At 41.8% G+C, this 23,672-nt stretch overlaps 1 protein-coding gene and 1 long non-coding RNA gene across 2 annotated transcripts in view; one reads left to right on the top strand and one right to left on the bottom strand.

Moving 5' to 3' along the window:
* mvp (major vault protein) overlaps positions 1 to 3,274 on the bottom strand; it is a 38,923-nt gene extending 35,649 nt beyond the window's left edge. The window contains exon 1 of the mRNA XM_084677240.1: positions 3,116 to 3,274. The gene's annotated coding sequence lies outside the window, so the exon portion shown is untranslated. The remainder of the gene's footprint in view (positions 1 to 3,115) is intronic.
* Positions 3,275 to 3,337: 63 nt separating this feature from the next.
* On the top strand, positions 3,338 to 6,787 carry LOC146253753 (uncharacterized). The gene is made up of 2 exons (XR_014731728.1): positions 3,338 to 4,689; positions 6,074 to 6,787. It is a non-coding gene; the product is annotated as an uncharacterized LOC146253753 (long non-coding RNA).
* Positions 6,788 to 23,672: the final 16,885 nt, after the last annotated feature.

The raw sequence follows: 23,672 nt of genomic DNA, 5'->3' as shown, positions 1-23,672 counted from the left end.
AGCGTGGATTAAGCTATTTTTAAAGATTAGTGATTTTCTATCATTTTATTTGAAACTTAATTGAAAAAGTAAAGGCTGTGGAAGTATACTAGACATTGTTAAGATACTCTGGTGTCTGTTTGAGGTTTTATATTCATACAAATATTATAAAAGTCTATATTTTTCAAAATGGTATGGGTAGTTTTCACCTGGTCCCTAACGCGACACGCTACAAAGTAGCATCTTTCGAATGTGAGACGAATGTCGAATATGAAACTAACTTCACCTCAGTCAATTGACACACCTTTTTGACGTATTTAGTGTGAAATGCTGCACACCTCGGATGACTTAGGTCGTACTGATTTCTCCGCCATGTGTTTCAGAACAACGTTTCTCAACAGCGTCTCTCTGATGGTCTTTCCTCTACCTCAGCTCTGCGCTATACTAAACTTATTTTTTAATACTCAAACATCTCCACGACTTATTGAGTGGTGTAATAATCGCGCAACACAACAAATCGATAATGAAATTTGTTGCCAAAGCTTTTAATAATCGATTTTAATCTATTAAATCGATTTGTTGTTGCAGCCCTAGTTACTATGGTAATTTATGCTTCAAAACTAGCCTGGTCCGGGTAAGGCTTATTGTCAGGCTGATTAAGGGTTCTAAGTTTTCCAAAAAACGGACACATGGGAACGCCCTTGTCTATGTGGAACGCCCTCTCCGAGGCGCGCTGAATTTGCGGGGAATCGTTGAATTTGCGTGAATTGGTGCGATCACAACATCGCGAATTCTTGGAGGGTCTGATTGTCATTTTTTTATTGAGAATCAGTTTTTTCATTTTTCAACTGGAGAATCCAAAAAAACACATTGAAAAACAGATACACTGATTAAACTGCCTCCTCGTCAGTTGTTGGTGTCTTAAGTCAATGTGATACAGAAAATGCAAGACTATTTTACAGCAATGCATAGCACAAAAGAAAAAATGCAAATGTTAAGCAAACACCCCTTACCCAGGACTGTTTGGTAAATTAGGCCTACAATTATGACAGTTGGCTCAACCATTGTACATTAACTAGATGTTTGTGGGGGTAAGAACATTTTACAGAGAACTGATGTTATACATTTTGATCAACATGACATTAGCTATTAATAATGTAGGAAACAGCAGAATTGTTGGCTACATAATCATCTGCATGAATATTCCAGAGCATAGGCTATATGTTTAAATGAATGAGAAATTGCTTTTATGTAGTGCTGTCAGTTTAACGCATTATTGCAAACCCATTTTAACGGCGTCAATTTTTTTATTGCGCGATTAACATTCTTTTTGGCCTAGCAAACACTGTAGTTTTTTTCACATGCTGTTGCAACAACTACTGACGTTAGAAAACAGAACACCACACAAACCTGACGTTGTCATACTCATAATTCTAGTCAGAATATGAGTCTGAAAACTCTCCGTTGGGCTGTGACTACGGGGCGTGTTTCAACCAAACTCTTAAAACAAATGGCTATTTGCTCAATTGGATAGACCTACAACCAATTCGAGCTATGTAATATGTTGTTTGTTGAAAACGAATTCAACCCAAGGGTTCTTTCGTGACGTTGTTGATTACGTTACTGTTGATCATCTGTCCATCATCGTATAAAACCCTCCAGACCCAACTTCCCGACCAAATTTTTTTGTGGGCGGGGAGAGGTTGGGCTGGCAGCCAGGCTAACACCACACCGGATCTAGCTAGACCAGAAACAAAACAACAGGCACACCGCACACACTTGTTTGGGCTTGCAAGCCGTCTTAAGAGTAGTAGGCTATTGTTACGTTTTGAGTGGATGGCGAGCACGAGACGCCGAAATGGATGCCAATAAGATTCTGAATGGAGAGTTTAATTTTAAAAAGTTGCCAAATCCATTGACAAGACCAAAGTGATCTGTGTTGTTGTTGTGAACTGAGCTATCATCGCAGCATGTCCAGTCTGAAATACCACTTGATGGCCAAGCACACAGCTGATGCGAATTCTCTGCCGCCTCGTTAAAGCCAGGCGATTGCAATGTTGTTTTCATTAAAAAAAACATTTGCACTAAGCAATCCGATCCACTTTTCCATGTTGATAAGAGCATTAAAATAAGAAAAAACAATTGGAAAAAAAAGAAATCAAGGGACATTTAGAATAGATGAAAATGTGCGATTAATTGTGATTAATCGCGAGTTAACTATGACATTAATGCGATTAAACGCGATTAAATATTTTTATCATTTGACAGCACTACTTTTATGATGTGCATAAGTGACTAGATGATATGGAGGTTATAAAGGTACTTTTGAGAATTTCAATTGTGATTAGTACCAAAGCCACTGAGAACAAATGTAATGTCACAGGCACTGCGATGCCTATTAGGCACTGCGATTGATCTATCAATCAATCAATCAAGAAATCTGTGCGTGTCACTGACATCTTACTCATTAGCTGCATCATGGGCACTGTGCCCTATTTATTATTCCAGTAATCTGTGTGTGTGTGTGTGTGCCACCTACTGCATCACAGGCATTGTGCACTATCAATCAACAGTTCCTGGAATCTTTGTGTACGTGTCTCACCAACATCACTGACTGCATTATCGGCATTTTGCACTTGTGAGAGACAAAAGCATGGAGAATATCCTTGTTGTGAAATTCCAGGCTGTATGAACATTTAGTCTGGGTGTGGCTCCATAAATCAGGAAATGATCTTCTGAGGCTATACATTGCTGCCTACTGTTGCTTGAAGAACAGCAATGTTTTTCAAAGTTGCTTTCACCTACCTATTTACATATCTGCGTAAATATTTCACAAAGCCAATTATTTTAAAAAATGTTTATGCTAGAGAGCACAGAAGCATAACTCAAGTGTAATCACATCCCTAGATCTATTGAATAAGTTCATTCGAAATACAAATAAGTTTGAAAGGTGCGTCATGGGCTGTTCTTGCACACTTTTTTGAACACACGTGCACTCCTACCACAAACTGAGCCTTGACTATAAATAGATTCCAATATGTTTGTGTCGATTTGTTTAATTTGATAATTGTGCTAAGAGAGCAGAACAATGCAGGCATAAAGCCTTTTCACTTGAAGTACGATAAAGTAATCTTACCTTGAATTAAATGTCTTGATTCCTTGCCTGCTGGATTTCACTGCTGCCTGCGATACATGTAGGCTTACAATACATAACCAGTAACCGGTATCACAAACTAATCGTTTTGTTTGTTTGGGGGCGTGCCTGCCTGTGAAAATGCTAGGCAGTTTTGCCGGAAGACGGGTTGTACATCACGTGCTTTACAGAACAGTGCCAGAGCCTGTTTAAGGAGAGCCTGCCCACTCCCTATTAAGCCCCATTTTGTTGCAGTTCCACCAGAGTTCCACTGGGAGTGATCGAGGTCGAGTGCATGTTGAATGGGAGTCTATGGAGCTAAACGGCTACATTTGTCTCTTTCGCCTGATTGTCGTTGAGAAATCTCCGATTTGATTGTAGTTTGTGCATGTTCAACATGGATTATAGGTCGAAAGTTGAATGAATTAGTACTTATGTCTTTTTGATTTCTTACAGGGTGAGTTGTTGTTGCCCATAACACGTTAGCATTCTGCTAATGAATGCTGATGGTTAGTGAAGGACTGATACGACCAGAGCTACCGTGATACCCCCTTGATGGCATCCGAAGCGGAATCAGAATGTCAGAGCATTAGCAACATTGGCAACAACATTAGCAAGCCAAAACTCTTTCTTGCATGTGTATTGACAGGGAGAGCATAACCTGTCAGCTGTGTTGTCGATGCCCTGAGATAAAAAAAAGTGACCAGAGCTTGCCGTAAAGCAGTAGCTCTGGTCTTACGATGTGTATGACGTCAATAACATTTTTTTTGAAGCTTTTTAGAACAGAAAGGCAACTTTAAAACAATCTAACAGCCAGCAGTGTGTATTTTATTTATATTTTTGCCTCCCCTTTCGAATTCAGAATTCAAATGACTACACACAAAATTATATCCTGAGAAAAGTGGATTTTGAGGGGTACCGCTCCATAGACTTCGATTCATTCTGCACTCGCTCGTTAGCGCCCTCACATGGAACTTCAACCGGTTCAGAACCCGGAAGTTTCCCGAGAGTGGCAGTTCTCTCTATATTAGACATTCTCTGACTGTAGTTTTTGCATGTTAAACATGGATTACAGATCGAAAGTTGAATGAACGACCCAGCTAACAAGGGACGTCCTGGGGACGTTCGGTGACGTTCCTATTTGGTCCCATATTATGGAAGGCCTAGTGGGCAAGTATTAAGACGCCCCCGTGTGTTAACCACGCGTAATTAACGCCGACTTGGCATGCAAAGTCGTCTCAACCACGCGTAAAAAACGCCGACTTCCATATAAAGTCGGCGTCTTTTTCGCCTCGAATTGACGCGTGTCAAGTGACACGTTGCCATTTACACACGTAAATTACGTCTCAAACTTTGAGACGTGTCAAAAGCACGCGTCTAAAAAAACGCGTGCATTGAACGTGTCACGTGACACGTTGCCATTTACACACGTAAATTGTGTTTCAAATTTTGAGACGTGTCGAGCAAACCACACGAAATTAACGCCTGGTTTGGCACAATCAGCGTCTGGTTTTCCAAAATTAGAGTCTGCTTGCTTGAATCTCCGATGGGAAATTAACAATTGTAACATCTAATACGTAAGTAAAGTAGGTCTTAGGATGCTCGTGCGAGCTAGGCTACTATCAAATACAATGTTGGTTAGCTAGTTAGCTATTAATTTGAAGTTGGGGATCACAATTGAAATACTATGATATAACAAGGGGTGCAGAGACAAATAAATGCAGTAATATCAGGCTGGCTGGCTGGCTGTTTGGCTTGGAGTTTTGTGAACTGCCCTTGTACTGCGATTGCGTTGCCTCAGTATTGTGCGCGATTAGGTTTCACTGCCAACATTCCTTAATGTAAGAGGCAATGCGCAAACTCAGTTGTTGGCGATATACAACTGTTGTTACTATTCAAGTCAAATGTATTTTATTGTCATTTTCCATTACCTATGGTTGTACAAACGAAACAGAGTTTCCCCAGGACCATGATGCCATATTAAAAAACATGACAGTAAGGTGCCAGGGTCAACGTATATGTAGCCAACAGTGACAGGGCAGTATGTACAGTGACAGGGCAGTATGCAGTGACAGGACAGTATGTAAAGTAGCAGGACAATATGTTCAGTGACAGGACAGTATGTACAGTGAAAGGACAGTATGTTCAGTGACAGGACAGTATATTCAGTGACAGGACAGTATGTACAGTGAAAGGACAGTATGTTCAGTGACAGGACAGTATGTACAGTGACAGGACAGTATGTACAGTGATTGAAGGTAGCAGTTATGAAGTGATAGGTTCTCGTGCCAATATATTGTGATGCCAATTTGTTGAGCGGTCATCTTCCTTGTATAGTAAGTAAGACTTTATTTATATAGCACTTTTCATACAGGAATTGCAGCTCAAAGTGCTTTACATAAAATCAACAAAAACAACAACAATAATAAAAGTGTTGATCTAACTAGCCGCACTCTATCTGCGGTCTCTCGAATCCGTCTTAGATCCGAGCTGCCACTTGCAGTTTCTAATACACAAACATGACAAGGGGGTAGACAGGACGGGAAGAAATATTCAGCATAACATGAGGAGAGAGGAGAAAAAAAGGCAACCCCCAGACTATGCTCCTAGGGGAGTACAGTGTGGGAACAGGCAAAAAACACCTCAGCACAGGGGTGTGCCTGGGTTGGTGCCTTCGCCTAGGCCACAATCAGTCAGATTCTCAGTTCACAGATAGTATTGCCATGGATACATCCTTGGTCATGACCCAAGACAGAGCCGCAATCCACAGGTGAAAGTTAATGTATGAGTAGGCCTGGGTTGTCACCATTGCCTAGGCCACAATTAGACAGTTCTCAGTTCGCAGATTGTAAACTTGTATAGACTTAGAAAAGTGAAATACACAGCCACAGTGAGATAAAGGTGCATCGGCTGTCCTTCACATTCACATATACTTAACAGATCATTCTTTATACTTAACAGATCATCTATGATGTCCCAAAGGCCCAACTCATTTTCAGGTCAACTTCTGGCAGCAACCTTGCAGGTGGGTTTCACTGTGCAACCAGGCCTACCCAAGCTGCTGCTGGGTCAAGGGATGATTTTAATGGCACACTGGGACTTGTAGATAACCTGAAGTAAATATTTGTCTTTCTGCTGTGTAAGATGTAGGCCTACTGCTTTTAACTTGAGTTGAACGCCGTTAAACACTGCCATGGTCAGCAAACACTAGCCATGGCTCTACTTCAGAAAGGATACTGTTCACAGCTGTATGAGTCAATAGGACATTACCATTACCTGAATGACTTGTAGTGACCGGGAGGCTATGCCTGTTGTGATGATAGTATATAAACCAGATTGTTGCCTTTATGTGCACTATTTGGGTCTCCTTTCTCTGTCTTCTGTTGCTGTGTCTTTGGTTCTGTTGCAGGTTGGCAGGCAGGTAGAGGAGCTGTGATTGCTGCAGGGGCACAGCTGTGACCTGTGCCTTGGTCCTTAATAAGCTGTGCCCTAACAAGCTGGGTCTCTCCATTACTAGCAGGAACATCATCACTGTTTACTTTTTAGTTTGTAATGATTCTCTATACTTGCACTGATCCCACATCCATTCCCTACACTACTAATTTACATGACCGTCACATACAACCGTTTTTTTGCAAGCACTTTCTATTGAATAAATACGCTGTTATCCATGTTCATGTGGCTTGCCACTTCCTTCATTTACTTCTGGAGCAATAAAGTATCAATCTAATCTTTCTATGAACCCGGTTAACACAAAATATCGTACACTGCTAATCGTCAGCTAACTAAATGGTAGGCGAATAGACAATCAAGCTTGATATGGTATAGTCATGAACTAGCACTGTTCAAAGATGTCCAACCCAAGTTCTCAATCTCTGCAGAAAAACACAAAAGAGCAGAAACCTGCTCTCACAATGCAGTGTTAGGCTACTAATAAAATAATTGTGATAACTTTCATTTATCTTCACAGTTCCCGCTCACTAGGGATAATTTTCCATAACAAATAACGCAATGCGTCCTCTACTTTTATGAGGTGACCTGACGCTCAGGTAATTGACCCTTTAGTGACACCATGTATATGGGTAACACCATGTTCATTATCTGGGAAATCATACTCTAATCTTTTGTTACATTTCCTTCTCATGTAATACACTTTCCCCTACATTCAGCCTAATAACATACTCCAAACTAACACAATGTACCATCATTAGGCTACAGTGTCTTGGTAAAGGGTGAAAAATACTAGATTTTAACTAAGCTTCCATTCAGGATTACGACTGCAGATGCATTGATTAAAGAGAAGTTTAAAGAATTATAATAGACATTTTTGTAAGTCCAACGGTAATATCTGTAGGTTGCCACCTACACTCAGAAGCCAATTGCTACTAAGAAACCCTTTTAAAATCAAGCACTCTAAAAGTAAGGTTATACAATTTAATTTGATGTCTTTAATTAATTCAATTATGCCTTATGTGTCATGGTGTGTGGTGGGGTAGGACCCAAACGCAGGAGAGTAGCCATACATTGCCTCAAACAAAGGGTTTATTCTTTTAAACGGGAAACAGCCATGGTCAGTAGCGGTGTTAGCACATTTGGCGCCCTAGGCAAGATTTTTCACCAGCACCCACTCTTATGCCGCCCTAGGCGGATGCCTATGTCGCCTATAGGAAAGACCGGCACTGGACAGGGTACTCACATTAACAAGGGTAAGGACAAGACAAAGACTGCACAAAAAACAGGAACCTAAAATACACAGAACCAAACAAGACACAGGTGGACAAGATAATACAAACAAGAACTGAAACCACTCAACGAGACACAGGTGAAGACAATGGCAGACACAAGGACACGGTAGGGCAGGGCAAAACCAAAAACGGGGGCACGGCTGTGGCCGTGACATTATGCCTGTCCAAAGGTGGGTGACTGTATTATACCAGACTTCATGTACTGTTTGTACAGTTGTACATGGGTTGTGTGTATGGGCAGTCTCAGGGTTATGTCACAGGTGTTTGCCTCTGGGAACACCCTTGGTGCTGGGGGAGGACCAGGGGGACAGAAAGATAGTCAAAATATAGTATTTTCCTTAGAGTAGAGGTGCTAGACATGTCGTAAATGGATACAGGTCACTATACAGACGTTGAATGTATTCATTTACACAAGATGGTAGCCTACACTAAACCTTTCAAAGTGCCAATACACACATCTGTATAAGCCCGGCATGAGGTGTGTAGCCAACCAGTGCTTGTTTAATGCTGTCATAACTGGATTCATAAGAAGATTAGATAAGAACTTCAGGAAGTGACAAGCCACGGTAATGAGAATAAACATGTATTTATTTAATAAAATGTGCTCACAAAGAAACGTTTGGTAAATTAGTAGTTTAGGGAATGGGTGTGGGATCAGTGCAAGTGTTGAGTGTAAAGAATCGTTACAAACTAAAAAGCAAACAGTAATGATGTTCCTGCTTGTAATGGAGACCCAGCTTGTTAGGGCACAGATTATTAAGGACCAAGGCACAGGTCACTGGTGTGCCCCTGCAGCAATCACAACTCCTCTACCTGCCTGCCAACCTGCAACAGAACCAAAGACACAGCAACAGAAGACAGAGAAAGGAGACCCAAACAGTGCACATAAAGGCAACAATCTGGTTTATATACTATCATCACAACAGGCATAGCCTCCCGGTCACTACAAGTCATTCAGGTAATGGTAATGTCCTATTGACTCATACAGCTGTGAACAGTATCCTTTCTGAAGTAGAGCCATGGCTAGTGTTTGATGACCATGGCAGTGTTTAACAGCATTCAACTCAAGTTAAAAGCACTAGGCCTACATCTTACACAGCAGAAAGACAAATATTTATTTCAGGTCATCTACAAGTCCCAGTGTGCCATTACAATCATCCCTTGGCCCAGCAGCAGCTTGGTTTGGACTGGTTGCACAGTGAAACCCACCTGCAAGGTTGCTGCCATAAGTTGACCTGAAATGAGTTGGGCCTTTGGGACATCATAGATGATCTGTTAAGTATAAAGACAACAGTGTGTGAATGTGAAGGACAGCCCATGAACCTTTATTTATCTCACCGTGTGTATTTCACTTTTCTAAGTCTATACAAGAAAGATGACCGCTCAACAAATTGGCATCACAATATATTGGCACGAGAACCTATCACTTCATAACTGCTACCTCCAATCACTGTACATACAGCCCTGTCACTGTACATACTGTCCTGTCACTGTACATACTTTCCTGTCAGTGTACATACTGCCCTGTCACTGTTGGCTACATATACGTTGACCCTGGTACCTTACTGTCATGTTTTTTAATATGGCATCATGGTCCTGGGGAAACTCTGTTTCGTTTGTACAACCATAAGTAATAAAAAATGACAATAAAATACACTTGACATGAATAGTAACAACAGTTGTATTTTGCCACCAACTGAGTTTGCACATTGCCTCTTACATTAAGGAATGTTGGCAGTGAAACCAAATCGCGCACAATACTGAGGCAACGCAATCGCAGTGCAAGGGCAGTTCACAAAACTCCAAGCCAGACAGCCAGCCAGCCAGCCTGATATTACTGCATTTATTTGTCTCTGCACCCCTTGTTATATCATAGTATTGCAATTGTGATCCCCAACTTCAAACTAATAGCTAACTAGCTAACCAACATTGTATTTGATAGTAGCTCGCACGAGCATCCTAATACCTACTTTACTTACGTATTAGATGTTACAATTGTAAATTTACCATCGGAGATTCAAGCAAGCAGACTTTAATTTTGGAAAACCAGACGCTGATTATGCCAAACCAGGCGTTATTTTCGTGTGGTTTGTTAGACACGTCTCAAAATTTGAGACGCAATATACGTGTGTAAATGGCAACGTGTCACGTGACACGTTCAAAGCACGCGTTTTTTTTTAGAAGCTTGCTTTTGACACGTCTCAAAGTTTGAGACGTAATTTACGTGTGTAAATGGCAACGTGTCACTTGACACGCGTCAATTCCAGGCGAAAAAGACGCCGACTTTGTATGGAAGTCGGCGTTTTTTACGCGTGGTTGAGACGGCTTTGCATGCCAAGTCGGCGTTAATTACGCGTGGTTAACACACGGGGGCGTCTTAATACTTGCCCACTAGGCCTTCCATATCCTATAGGTTATACCGTGACGTTATCCCTTAGGACGTCCCTATAGGACGTTATTAAAGTTACTAAAAGGTCACAATTTAGTCAGTTATATAAATTTATTTTTAGGTTATTATATGACATTATGTTAAAACTTTCGGGGGACGTTTCAGGAACATCTGGTTGGTTATGATACACATTATGTTAAAACATTTCGGGGGACGTCCCAGGAACGTCCCTGGTTGGTTATATGACATTATGTTTAAAATTTTCGGGTCATTGGTCACAACTTACCCATCAAAATTCCGAACTGATATCTTCGTTTAGTGTCATTCTGTGATGTGAATTGCTCGAGCTATAGCTTACTGTCACTCTGGAAACTGTACAGTATTGAATAAATTGTTTATGTATAGTACCAATAACTTGCATTTGAGCGAAGTAATACATTATAGTCATAAATAATTTGGGGATGTACCATCACTGAAACAACATCAAAGCTGGATCCAGCCTATCCAAGCACCAGCTGCGTCTCTAGAAATGTTCCATACTAGCCTATTACAGCACATCTCTCGCGGACGTCACCGCTCGTGACTCACGAGCGTGGCTCGATAATCAATTTGTGTACATATATATATTCAACTTAAAGGGGCAATTGACTGGGTTTTTGGGGTATTTCACACTGTTCCTTAAGGTCTCCGAATAAGGTATGTAACATTGGTTGGGTTGAAAATGGCCCGGGTGCTGTTCAGGTTCGGGTGCAGCCGCCGCTGGCACATGACAGTAGTTAGTGGTACGTGACAGTGCCTCTACTGGTACCTAGTGGTACGTGCCAGTGGTGATAGTGGTATGTGCCAGTAGCTAGTGGTACATGCCAGTGCCTCCGCTGGTACATGACAGTTACTGTTCTGTTGATAGTGGTACGCAAGTTTCTCGTGGCAGTTGCATTGGGTGTCTTGCAGCTTTTGTTTACTGTCATGTAGACTAACTGCCCAGCGGCCATTTTAGAATAGGAGAAAAGGCTATTAACTTTTGAGGGAAAGCAAAAAGTTAATAGCCTGTGGCCATCCATAGCCATCCATGCGGAAACCCATGGATGTCGCGGCCGCTCATTGTAGCCATAAAAGATCGAAAATCGTTTTCTGTCAAATTTGAGATTTTTGATGTTTTGTATTGTTAACACCCTAAACTTCATTGTAATGTACAAAAAGTATATTATTATATACTAAAAGTATATGATTACTTGGAAATGTGAACTTGCAAGATTTTCAAGCCATGTCAAATCAAATGCTTAGTTTGCCTGCTCAGCCCATAACAACTGATCAATGAAATAACTTGCTGAGAAGTTATTAACCCTATACTTATACTGACATTTACATTCACAACGTCATTACGAACAAAAGGATTTTCTCCCATATCACTTTGACACAGGTCGACTTTAAAATGTAACTTCAGTTGTGATAAAGATATCTTAAGTTATTTAATGAGTGAGTGATTTAAACAGATTTGTATCCAGGAGAGTTTGTAGTTTCCAATATGCATAAAACCCAGAAAGTACATTTGCAATCATAGGGTGTCATTTATTGACATGGTTCTTCATATGAAAATAATGAACTATTATTAACAACTATATTTACTCAAAAGTATCGAAATGCAAATGTAGTAATGTACAAACATTGACTTCAGTTATTACAATTAATTATATACGGCACTAGGAGGCGCTGGTAACAACACAACGATGTGCATTAGAGACGTAGGAGAGTCTACAACGGTGGCTCATGTGCATGCTTAAAATTCAGTTTCTCTGAATAAAATAATTTGTTACTAATTAATTTTGTGTGTACAAGTCTGCTTTACAGTCACACCATTACACTATATGCAATATAATGTCTAAATTGACTACTTTGTATGGTGAGCTTGTTGTGAGACATCAAAAGTATGGTATGGCGTCTGTTAGCACGAACAGTTTAACTCATTTTTTAAATAAAAGTTTATAGCCTGTTCCCCTATTCTAAAATGGCCGCGGGGCAGTTAGTTGACATGACAGTAAACAAAAGCTGCAAGACACCCAATGCAACTGCCACGAGACACTTGCGTACCACTATCAACAGAACAGTGACTGTCATGTACCAGCGGAGGCACTGGCATGTACCACTAGCTACCGCCACATACCACTATCACCACTGGCACGTACCACTAGGTACCAGTAGAGGCACTGTCACGTACCACTAACTTCTGTCATGTGCCAGCGGAGGCACTGGCATGTACCACTAGCTACTGTCATGTGCCAGCGGAGGCATTGACATGTACCACTAGCTATTGACACGTACCACTAGCTCCACTGGCACATACCACTAGGTGCCAGTAGAGGCATTGTCACGTACCACTAGCTACTGTCATGTGCCAGATGAGGCACTGACACGCCGCTACGCCAAGTGTCTGCCATTTTGTGGATAGCTAGGAAGATAAGCAGCTAGCTCACCAGAGACCGGAAGGGAACCGGAAGTGACCATGTGAGGCGATCCTTCGATTAAAGTCAAGTTTCTTAACCTCTGTTGTAATTTTGTCAATTAAAAGTTGTAACTAACCAAGAAGTTTCACCCATTCGTTTTTACTTTGTAACTATAGTTTTAAAACCCTTCAGCAAACTGTGCAACTGGCTGGCTAGGCAGGCTACTGTAGCTGTCATTGTTTTTTGCCTTTCCTCACACTCACAGCCCAGTCCCAGTTGTCAGTTGGCCTGTGTTATCGATATGTTGAGTAAGAATATGATAGTTTGGAGAAAAGTACAAATGTGTATCGATATCCTTCAATTACACTAAATTGTTAGTTTACTTGCTGTGCCAACTAGCACTAAATCCCATATTTGTATGTCACTTTGTATAAAAGCGTCTGCTAATCTCAATGAATACAATGTCAAAGAGTCTTATGACTCATGAATTTTCCATTCAAATATGACCATTCTATGAATGTACATCTATACCTCCTCGGGACCCAGACCAGATCAAGACCAATCTAACACAGCACACAATACCCAAATATTCGAATTCATGTAATTCTTCAATATTGAATCAAACCAATATAACCACTCTTGTTTTTTTATTCAAATAATGATGCCTACACAAGTAATTGTACCCCGAAAATGCTATTATTGTATGTTCTAAAAGTAACAACAAATAAATCAACAATAACAATTGTTAATAACAATAATAGTCAGACTTTAACCTTTTTATATTTAGCTGAGACATCTTTAACCTCTCCCTCAGCCTGTCTGTACTCCCCACCTGCTTTAAGAGCACCACCACTGTCCCTGTGCCCCAAAACACCAAGGTCAAGTGCATGAACGACTATTGCCCGATAGCACTGACCTCTGTCATCATGAAGTGCTTCAAGTGGCTAGTCAAAACATTCATTTGCTCATCGCTGCTTCCCACCCTGGACCCTATGCAGTTTGCATACCTGTACAACAGGTTTACAGACAATGCCATCACCCTGACAATGCCCACTGCTCTCTCCCACCTGGACAAAGGAATACGTATGTGAAGATGCTGTTCTTTGACTACAGCTCAACAGTCAATACCATAACCCAAGCTGCAAGCAGGTCAGGTTCCTCGGGGTGAACCTCAGCAATGATGTCACCTGGTCTGTTCACACGGTAGTTAAAGCTGCCCGGAAATGCCTGTTCTTCCTGAGGAGACTGATGAAGTTTGGCATGGACTCAGTCATCCTCACTAACTTTTACAGATGCACAATACAGAGCATACTGACTGGTTGCATTACAGTGTGGTATGGGAGATGCACAGACATGGGCCGCAAGGTCCTACGTGGTGTGGTCAGGTCTGCTGAGTTCATCATCAGCAGGAAGCTTCCAGCCCTACAGAACACCTACCACACATGATGCTTCAGGAAAGCTGACTGTTACCACCCATCCTTCAGTCTTTTTTCCCCTAATGCCTTCTGGCGGGCAATATTTAAGCATTCGGTCTCGCACACGTAGACTGGAGAATAGTTTCTTTCCAAGGGCCATCAGGCTTCTGATCGGACACTGATACATTCTCACCACTTTCTCACTGGCCACTTTACACACTGTCACTTTCAGCTACTTGTACTAGCAGCAATATTGCACTAATTGTTACCCCACTTGCCTTTAGGTAAGTATAGGTTTATACGGTTAGTAAAGGTTAATATGTGTTTAACAGGTTTAGTATACTGTATTGTATATTATTTTGTATATTTAGGAGTTTTTATTTTCTTATCATAGATGTAATGTTCAAAGTACTTATATGTTATGCCAGGTTGCTTTGCGTTGTCTTGTCATAAGAATTTCAGTGCCCAGTCTGACTTTGTGTTGTTCTGTGCATCTGACAATAAAAGGGGTACGAAAATGGACGAGCACACAAGGGAACATAAGCCGAATGCTGATTTACCTCAGCTGAATGAGAACAAGAAGAAAGAGCCTGATCATCTAGAGTTGCCTGCCTTTACTGTCGCAAGTTTTACAAATGGTTGCACACATACATGATGGTTGTTTTGAGTTTATTTCCGTTAACAGATTTAACCATTTTGTAATGAACGATGTTCATGGCATGACAATCGTAATTATAGCCAAATATAATTACTGATATTGTTGCAGTTTACGGCATCATTTTTGTTGACATGTTTTTCTGGAGCAAAGACGAATAGATGGTGGACCGAGCCCGCGTATCTGCTTTAGTTTTTTTAATGACCTGGGCTGCGTTTCCCGAAAGCGTTGTAAGCCTAAATTGATCGTAGAATCCATCGTACAACGAATCTTAGTTTTACAGGCCGTTCCTAAAGGCACGAAGACTCGGTCAAACAAAGACAGGGAGTCTACCGGCGGGAGTCCACCGAGGAAGGCCGACAAGGCGGATCACCTCTTCTGATAAGTATCAACCTATTCACATTCATATTTAGATTATATTCTACCTAGAACTTATTCATAGCTAGAATGTGTTTCCTGAGCATTCCTGTTCATTACCCCACCCCGTAGATGTAGATATTTCACAAAGTATATACGGTCAACTTCTAACCTTCACTACCTTTCCAGATCTTCTCCACCTGCCCTCTCTCTTTCTTTAGGGCTCTGGAACTGCCAGTCTGCTGTGAAAAAGGCAGACTTCATCTCAGCGTTTGCATCTCATGCTCCTCTTCATGCGCTCGCGCTGACAGAGACGTGGATCCGCCCAGAGAACACTGCAACTCCAGCTGCTCTCTCCGTCAACCACTCCTTCACTCACTCACCTCGCTCAACCGGGCGGGGTGGTGGGACAGGTTTGCTTCTTTCCCTACATATTAAATATACATCCACACCACTCTCTGTTACTGCCAAATCATTTGAACACCATTATGTGATGCTAACTGATCCTATCAAAGCATGCTCAATTGTTCTTTATCGCCCACCAGGACCGCAAGCCGACTTTGTGGAGGAGCTGGACATGCTCCTCAGCGTCCTCCCGGATGATGGAACCCCGCTGATAGTCCTTGGGGACTTCAACATCCACCTCCAAGGAACGCAGGCTGTCGACTTCTTGTCTCTCCTGACTTCCTTTGACCTGGTGCTGCTGAGCACACCGGCGACCCACAAGGCAGGCAAACAGCTAGACCTCATCCTGACACTGTATCACTGACTTAACCTCTGTAACCCCACTGCATATTTCTGATCACTACTTTATCCAATTCTGTCTCTCTCCATCCAACTCCTCCTACCTCCCCTCCCCTCGCAACTTTCCGACGCAACCTCCGCTCCCTATCCCCCTCCCATTTCTCCTCTATTGTAACATCCTCCCTCCTATTCATGAGTTCTCGTCCCACCCCACTAACACCCTGTTAACCACTTTAACTGTATCACTTGACTCTCTCTGTCCCCTGTCTACCAGGCCTGCACAATCTTCTCCCTCCTGACCGTGGCTCACGGATGTTATTCGTAAATAACGGTCCACCCTTCGAGCAGCTGAGAGGAGATGGCGCAAGTCCAAAGACGGTCTGGACCTTGATAAGTATCACTCCCTCCTTAAATCCCTCTCTTCTCACATAACTGGTGCTAAAACCCTCTACTTTCTTACCAAAATTAACTCAGCTTCAAACCCCCACAAACTTTTCTCTACCTTCTCCACCTTCTTAACCCACCTCCCCCACCCCCTCCCTCCACCCTGACAGCAGACAACTTCTCTTCTTTGATAAGAAAGTCGCTGACATTAGCAGTCGGTTCCCTAGACACACCTTTCCTACCCCCTTACCCTACATGACTGACCCAACTAAACGTCTAAACTAATTCTCTCCCCTGTCCGAGGCAGAGCTCTCTGACCTCATTCTCTCTCATCGCCCCACCACCTGTCCCCTTGATCCTATCCCCTCCCCTCTCTTTCAAACCATCTCCCCCTCCATCATAACTTTTCTTCTCCATGTCCTAAACTCCTCTTTTACCTCTGGCACCTTCCCCTCTGCCTTCAAACAGGCCAGAGTTACCCAGCTACTCAAAAAACCCTCCCTTAACCCTGCCGTCCTCCAGAACTACAGACCGGTATCACTGTTACCCTTCTTCTCTAAAACAATTGAACGTGCTGTCTCTAACCAACTGTCTAACTTTCTCTCTCAGAACAACCTGCTAGACCCCAACCAATCGGGCTTCAAGACCGGCCACTCCACAGAGACTGCCCTCCTTTCAGTCACCACAGCCCTCTGCCAGAGCGGCAGTCTGCCAGAGCGGCTTCGAGGTCATCCGTCATCATTCTGCTGGACTTTTCTGTAGCGTTTGATACAGTTAACCACCAGATTCTGCTCTACAGACTTTCTGAGATGGGCATCACTGGCACTGCACTCCAGTAGATCTCATCCTACCTGTCGGGAGGATCCTACCAGGTCTCCTGGGGAGGCAAACTGTCAGACCCTCGCCAGCTCTCCACTGGTGTCCCACAGGGCTCCGTCCTAGGACCCCTCCTCTTTTCTCTGTACACCACCTCACTCTGACCAATCATCACCTCCCATGGCTTCTCCTACCGCTGCTACGCTGACGACACGCAGCTGTACCTGTCTAACATCCGGAAGACACCAGGAGATACCTGTCTGAACACTCCACCTAGCTGCTTGTCCAAGCACTTGTCCTCTCCAAGTTGGACTACTGCAACTCGCTGCTCGCCGGTCTCCCAGCATGCGCAACCCGCCCTCTTCAGAGGATTCAGAACGCAGTGACACGCCTGGTCTACAACCTACCCAGACACTCCCACGTTACTCCGCTCCTCATCTCCCTCCACTGGCTACCCATCACGGCCGGCATCAGATTCAAGATTCTGATACTGACCTTCCGAGCAGTGAACGGGACTGCAGCCGACTACATCAAGTCTCTCCTGCAGCCTTACACCCCCACCCGCCACCTACGGCCTTCTTCCTACAACCGCTTGGTGGTCCCACCACTCAAGACCGCCCGGTCCCAACACAAGCTCTTCTCCTGCCTAGCCCCCCAGTGGTGGAATCAACTCCCCACCTCCATCAGAGACACAGACTGTCTCTCCACCTTCAAGAGACGGCTCAAAACGCACTTGTTCCGGGAGTACAACGGTACTTAGGAATGGTTTGCTGAGCCCAATACTAGTTTCCTCAAGGATCACAATGACTCTTGCTTAGAGACTTGTTGCTCTGGTTGGTTAGTGGCAACTGTTTTAAAACTGTTGTATTCGCTGCTAAATATTCTATTTAGTTCATCTTCTTTTTACTGCTGCTGCTTTTCTACAGGTACACTTGCACTTAGAGATTCATGTTGTTCACTTGCTTAACTACATACTCTTATGGTTCTTCCCTTTGGCAATTATTTTTTGGTTGTTCACAATGTGTGCTTCTTGTTTTGGCCACCCGCAATGCTTTGGGGCTATGTTGTTGTTATTATCAGTGACTTATGCACTTTGTAAAGCTCTCTCTTGGAAGTCGCTTTGGATAAAAGCGTTTGCTAAATGAATAAATGTAAATGTAAAGACACCGTAGCTATAGTGTTTCTGGAAAATGCGTAGCTCTTGAAAGCGCATAGATTAGCATACTCCTTACTAGCATGTTTGGGAAATGCACGTAAGAAATATTGATGGTTTCGATATTTTGCTCGATCGTTGCGGTTATCGGGAAACGCAGCCCTGTCCCCGTCGATGGCGGAACTGGATTTTTGATATTATCAACGTCATTTTTTTCGTTTGTTGGCACCAGGGCCAGCCCAAGGCATGGGCGAACTAAGCCGCTGCCTGTGGCTACCAGAGGGCCCCCAAGAGCATTTACACATGCGCAAACTGACCACAACGAATGTTACAAATCCTTGTGCTCTTAGAGTCATCTTATCATGTCACATAGTCTCAAGTCTCAAGTCTTTTATGTGTCAGGTACACAGAACAACACAGTTCTGTCAGACTGCGCACTGAAATTCTTAAAACAAGACAACGCAAGCACTAGGCATAACATAACGTACACAGAACATACTTAACATCTATGCTGAGCTTAAATAAGCGAAACTTCCTAAATATACAGATAGCAATGAATAATCCACTATACTAACCCCAATACTAAAACTTCCTAAATGTACAGATAACAATAAAGAATACACTATACTAACCCTAAATGCACATAGAATCTATTCAACCTATAACCTATTCTAACCGAGGTGGAGTACAGTACAATAGTGCAAAATTACAGATAGTGCAAAATTACAGATAACTAAGAGGACAATCAGTGACTAAGTCAATGACAATCCAGTAGCCTGATGGCGAAGTACAGTGAGGTACAGTAGTGCAATGTTACTGATAGCGCGACCAATAGCTGAAAGTGACAGTGTTTAAAGTGACTAGTGTGAAGTGTATCAGTGTCCATATCAATGTCCATTCAAAAGCCTGATGGCCCTTGGGTTGAAACTGTTGTCCAGTCTGCGTGTGCGCGACCTGATGCTGCGGTAACGCCTGCCAGAAGGCAACAGGGTAAAAAGACTGAATGATTTCTGATTCTCACCCTGCAAGCCAAGCCACCGTTTGGCCCTGTTTCTGAATGTATCCCACCGTGTGCAGGTAACTTTTTCTTTCTTTATGGACATGAGATGCATATAGCATTGTTTAAAAACCTTACCACGTAGTTTTGAAGGTTTGGCCTTAATATCCTTGTTTTCGCTACTTGATATTGATGAGATTGATTGAGAAAACATCTTGGACTCTTTAAATGTTGTTCCAAAAAGCACTTTATATAAAGTTCCCACTTTATTGGTCTAGCGGTAAGCACATGATGATTTCCTCATCACTCATGATCAAAATATAATTACGCAATGAAAGAACTAGTGCTGACTTGAAACAGAAATTAAAAAATAATTATTAATTAACTGCAGGATTCCACATTGAGAACTTTTTTTCTCTTGCTCAAAACCAATAAGTGTTTTTATCAGAATCAAAGGAATGCAGTGCCCCATATATGGGAACGGGATGAAACAAAAAACGGCTTCACCTTACGGCCTGGATGGAATGAGGGAAGCTAGTTCAGGCATGGCACTTGGGCAGCGCACATCATCTGCTCATTAACTACACCTGTGTTAGCCAGCTCAAGCCCATTGGGCCGTGTCCGATAAGGCGGCATTAAAAGGCAGTGCGGATACACACACCCTCACTGCTGATTGCTGCTTGATCTGTTCTGCTGCCGCCCTCCACCATCCCCTTTTCTCCCTTGCTGTCTGTATGTTCTATCCATCAGGGGAATTTGATCTCTATTATTCCCTGCCTCATATTTCATGTATGTATTTGTCGCATTGAGGAGGCAGGGAGTGCTTCCCTTAGATTCATCCACTCCGCCAAAGTCAAACCTATTTCCATGTCCATGCGTGAATTAAACTGCAAGTAAGGAAACAATACATGGAAAAATACAATACAATAAATGTCATACCTAGTCGACACTTGCAGTGCTGCAAGCTATGAGATGTAAAAAACAGAGACAAACAAAGATAAACATTGGTCTGAGTCCAATGAATATGCACCGGTTCATAACATTAGACTAACTAACTAGTTAGCTAGGATAGTGTATTATTTTTGCAGTTTTCAAACTCAATGAATTTATATTGGTGATGCAAAGCAGTGGGCAAAGTACGTCAAACATAATAACATAAAACCAACCTAAAAAACTGTATAGTAAGATAGTATCTTAAATAAATGTTAACCTCATCGATAATATCTTACCTTTTCAGAACAAGGAACCGGAGGTTGGGTTGACAAGAAGTAGTTCCAGCCAGATCTTGAGAGTTGAGTGCCAAACTTTTCAGCGACTTGTATGTAATAATAAAATTACAATCATATTGGCTAATTTATAGGTTTTGATGTCAGTGTATTTGATTAATAATGCTTGCTTCCATGCGCTTAAAATTATGATTAAAATAAAATGATATCCTCCTCCACCGGATCTTTTCATAAAAAATGTGATGCATACGTTTTTAGATTGGTTTATTGTGTATGTGAGGTGAAATCAGTTTCATATTCGAGATTCCACAGACATTCATATTCGTACCTCCGTCCGAATGTTTCTTCAATATCTTTGTCAAAATTGACCATACAAACTTCAAACTTGTTGCACATTATTCTAATACTAACAGACCAAGTTGTCCAAGCTTTGATTTGGTGATAAAGTTTATTATTGATTGACCCATAGCCAATAAAAACACACATTTTCCAGTATTTCATCAATATCTTTGTCAAAAATGAACATAGGACCTTTAGACCTGTTTCACTTTTTTCTACTACTATCTGAACAAGTTGTCCAAGCTTTGGTTTGGTGATAAAGACGATTATTGATCAACCAGGGCCATAGCCAATAAAAACACCAGAAATTTTAGTATTTCCTCAAAATATAAGTTTGAAGTTTCTATGTTAATTTCTGACAAAGACATTGAGGGAATACTGAAATATTTGAGTTTTTATTGACTTATTGGCTATGGATTAATCAATAATCAACTTTCTCACCAAACCAAAGCTTGGACAACTTGGTAAGATAGTAGTAGAATAATGTGCAACAAGTTTTATGTTTCTGTGGCCATTTCTGACAAAGATATTGATGAAATACTGGAAAATGTGTGTTTCTATTGATTTATTGGCTATTGGTTAATAATAAACATTATCACCAAACCAAAGGTTGGACAAATTGGTCAGTCAGTAGTAGAAGAATGTGCAACAAGTTTGAAGTCTGTATGGTCGATTTTGACAAAGATATTGAAGAAACATTTGGACTGTCTACTCTTTTACACCGGTCCCTAAATATGACGCGGAGCCTGAACGGAGGTACGAATATGAATGTTTGTTGAATCTCAAATATGAAACTGATTTCACCTTGGTTATTTTGTGTCAGTCCATGTCCATAGATAACGTTTATATCATTTATAACGTTTATTTCTTGGATATAACCAAATAAACATGTATAAAGGACATTGGCCAGATTTTTACAAAATCACCCAAATTATTGACTCAAGCGTCAATATTTGATGACTTGGGATGAGACTGGGTTGGGATGTGTGTGCGTCTCCCTAAGCTCACGAGTGTCAGAATTTGGAGTGTGCATGCTGTGGAGCAAGGGAGACAGTTCATTGGAAGAAACCCTCACAATTAGCCAAACATGCATATTTTAAATATTCACAATAAATGTACTTTTCATCTTACATTAAACTATTTCTAAGATGTATGTACTTAACATTGTCAAGAGTCTTCATACGAACTTTTGATTGAATTAGAGTATCAGTTTTTGACCAGTAGATGTGTAAAGCATTCAGGGTTTTCGCCAGCAATTTGTGGTTAAGGCGGCCGCCTAAGCAACACACACCTGCGCCTTAACTATGTTGTAATTTTATGAGTGATATTGGCTGTGTTACTCTGTCCTGTTCTCTCCCTTTCATTCCAAACCGTGACCAAAGCCAGTCTCCCTTCTCTGCAGAACGGATAAAAAAGCATTTTTGAGAAGCCCCCCCCCCCCAGTACAATAGTGCAATGTGAAACTTACTAGTGTAAAGTATAATTAACATAAGTAAACGTTAATAATTTGGCAATACAATTCTGTAATATATTCCTTATTCCTCTGCAAACTATATAAGTCCATGTATCCTGCATACGTAGGGCTTAAAATCAGTCAATCAGAGCTACGGTTGAGGAGGAGAATATTTGTGTCGTTTTGGAAAAATCCAATATGGCTGCCGTTATAGGTTCTCGAGACTTTTTTGTTCCTCATGAGAAATAAGACAGGTACTCAGTTTCTGAATTTTGGGACTTATGGGCTGCAAATGGCATCACTTTGAAAATGTACATATTGGGGCACGGCCTGTAGCGCCACTTATTTTCTCACGTGGGCCATGTTTGGTATGGTAGTTACTATTGCTCTGCAGTTTCAGCATGCCAAATTTTCAACTTTTTGCATTACTGGTCTAGGGGCTGCCATTGACTCCCATGGAACAAAAGTAATAATACCAATAACAATAGGGTCTTCCTACCGCACTACATTTCGGACGTTGCATCCTCCTCCATTGCTCACTCTGGCTTCTGTATTTCCCTAGCAGGGGAACTTCCCACCTGTATTCTCTACTCTCTTGCTATGCAGTTGTTGAGTGGGTATAAAAGGGTTGTGTTGACGGTCATCCTGACTTCGACAACATGGGAAGCATGGCTCTAAATGCCCACTGTGATTCTGGGTTTTAGGGCCTGGTCTTGCTGGGGGTATATCAGGCCTCGCTCACTCCGCCTAAACCATCAGGGGCACAGCCCCTATGGGGCTCCGCTGCACTTATTTAACTGGAGTTATCTCCATAACAATCAAATTATGTTTCTTACTTGTGTCGCATACAGTACAGCATTACAGTGAGCTACACTGGCTTAAACATACAGGTACATAATGATAATGTCACCCATAAATCATTTTATTGTAATATAATGTAATAATAAATCCTAAAACTAAAATGTATGTGTGAGCAGGTTTATTATTTAAATGATTGAAAACAGATGTATCAGACACCTGTCGTATGTCATCCAACAGAGGCTAATTATGCTAAAGTAAGTACAGGGGCCTTCTCAGTGAAATGTTATAAAAAAGAAAGTATGAAACTTTTAAAAAGTTTTAAAAACTCCTGATTTTTGCCCAAAATCACCAGATTGTAATAAGCATTCGGACTTTGAAAAGACATTGCAGTGAATTGGGCCTATTCAGAAGGAAACATCATACTTATTTGGATGAGGTGATAGCTTTTGTGCATCAGGAACTACAATGCAATGGACATATGCAAGGATATCGCAAGTTACATCCATGGGCAATTCAAATTTGATTCGTGATCAGGACACAATACGCCAGATCTTCAAATTAGTCGATCCTACGACGGCGTATTAGGGCCAGTAGGAGAAAAAAAAAATCGGAGCCGGAGGAGGGGGGGGTAATATTCTGAGATTA

The sequence above is a fragment of the Hypomesus nipponensis genome, chromosome 17 (genome assembly GCF_054491055.1).
Source record: "Hypomesus nipponensis isolate SF chromosome 17, ASM5449105v1, whole genome shotgun sequence".
Lineage (NCBI taxonomy): Eukaryota > Metazoa > Chordata > Actinopteri > Osmeriformes > Osmeridae > Hypomesus > Hypomesus nipponensis.
Note: the sequence above shows the minus strand (reverse complement) of the source record. Positions and strands in the feature narration are given on the sequence as shown.